The sequence below is a fragment of the Acartia tonsa genome, chromosome 11, assembly GCF_053477335.1.
Source record: "Acartia tonsa isolate MP-2025a chromosome 11, ASM5347733v1, whole genome shotgun sequence".
Lineage (NCBI taxonomy): Eukaryota > Metazoa > Arthropoda > Copepoda > Calanoida > Acartiidae > Acartia > Acartia tonsa.
This window is the reverse complement of record NC_137270.1, coordinates 26,295,073-26,297,047: the sequence shown is the minus strand read 5'-3', so window position 1 is coordinate 26,297,047 and position 1,975 is coordinate 26,295,073. Positions and strand designations below refer to the sequence as shown.

At 35.0% G+C, this 1,975-nt stretch overlaps 1 pseudogene across 1 annotated transcript; it reads right to left on the bottom strand.

Annotated features, from left to right (window-relative positions):
- Positions 1-1,217: 1,217 nt before the first annotated feature.
- LOC145332551 (chitin deacetylase 1 pseudogene) lies at positions 1,218-1,939 on the bottom strand (annotated as a pseudogene). The gene has a single exon (XR_013884198.1). The product of XR_013884198.1 is annotated as a chitin deacetylase 1 pseudogene (transcript).
- Positions 1,940-1,975: the final 36 nt, after the last annotated feature.

Sequence of the window (1,975 nt, the reverse complement as noted above, 5' to 3'; positions counted from 1 at the left end):
ATTTTTTTTGAGTAGATGTACATATGCACATTGATTATAAAAATATATACAACAAATCAGTTGACTATCATAAACAACATTTCCCAAATAAAGATTTGGTGTTCTCTAGCGCATTACAGATAGACCTGAAGACAGCTGGGATAGGAGCTTATCGGTCAGCTGTCTATCTATGAAGAAATAATCTTTTCCAACATAAATTCCATGTCCGTCCACGCATTACCAAATAACCGACGGACCAAGTAATTTATCTACTGGATGTTCATTTGTGTAAGCAGTTTTTTTTTTAGATGTGATGTTGATTTATAGAGTAGCTTCGCCAATAAAAAGGTATACAGATTTTTTATGTGGTTTGGTCATAGGATTTTGACGGTGTAAAGCGCGAGGCGCGTCGAATTTTTTTCTATCATACCCCGATGATTTTTGACGTCCAGCTATTAGGTTTAAGGTAGGTGTATTAATGAATGATATTTGAATTATAAACGGATCATTATTTTCTGTAATTCGCTGGCATCCTTGTTTTTTTTACCTTTCTGTACGGCTGTGGTCTTTTTATGTTGATTGAGTGTTTTCAGGTAAGGATGGAACAATGGACCGTAAATTGTGTGGTCCTCAAAGTATATAAACTTGTTCTGCTATTCGTTGGCTTTAAAACGTAAGTTTTTGTGTCAAACATTGATTGATTTGTACAAGCTAACAATGTTCAAAGTTTTTCACTAATAATTTTCCCCTACAAAAAAAGGTATAAATCTGATTACATTTAATTTAGCGTCAATTTGTCTTTTCCTCCAGTCTTTCTTAATAGAATATTTATATCATGGAAAGAAAACGAAGTAGCGGGTTTCGTCTTTTTTTGCACAGTAGCTTTTGAAAGGTTAGGTTATGTTAAGTTATGTTAGATAAATATTAAGGATTGCCCTTGCTAGGAAATTAGCCCCGCAGTGATAGAGCCCCATTGGGGCTAGAAATAGCATAAAAGCTACTATGAAAATACGACGAAACCCACTACTTTGTTTTCTTTCCATGATCCAAATATTTTTAAAAGCCAAACTTTTATATATCCTGGTTTTGTCCGTCCGTCAGTCCGTTTGTGTACATATCTACAATTTAGGTATGTTATACTCGATCTTCGATTAAAACTTTTCTTTTCAAAGGTATTTTTGAAAACAGGTATCTTTTTTTACATTGATCCAATGAGTAAGAAATAAAGAAGAGCAATTATTAAAAGAAAAACAAAATTAATTTTATTTTCCTGTATCATGAAATTATTATCAGAATGCATTACATTGTAGTTCATAAATTAATACATACAGCATTTTAAAAAAAAGATTTCCACCATTTGAAGCTTTTTTTTGGAAAATTTTATTTACAATAAACTTTTGTTAAGGTTTATAAATAATTTATTGAATCTTGAATATCAAGCTTACAACTTAGTCCAATTTAAATGAAATGATAATCATTTCTTAAATATTAGAATGAGCTATTTGATAATATATAATTGTGAAAATATTTGATTGCTTAAAATCGTCTAGAAGTCTTGTGGAGAAATCTGACTTTGAGATTAACACATCTATCATAGGATATCATTATTGATCATTGGTAATTTACCCTATTAATTTGTAGAACATAAAGTTGGGAGGGGGGGGGGGAGGGGGATTTAATAATTATTGCCGGGGGGGGGGGGGGGAAGATATGAGGTTTACTGTTTGTTAATGATTCCGTTTCCGGTGGGGTCATTCAACCATGGGTACTTGTTGGGACATCTCAGACAGGTTTGCATGTTCAGCACCTCGCCGGGAACCTCATCAGAGGACAGTTTGCAGCTGTTAGCGACCAGGCACTCGTCTCTTGGCCCGGGGTCACATTTCTCCTGCCAGGGGGCGTAGTTAGCGGCCTGGTCTACATCAACGGGCTCCTGGATCCACTGGATAACCTGGGTCATGGTGATGAAGTAGGCGTTCTTGTGATTGGCAAGCAC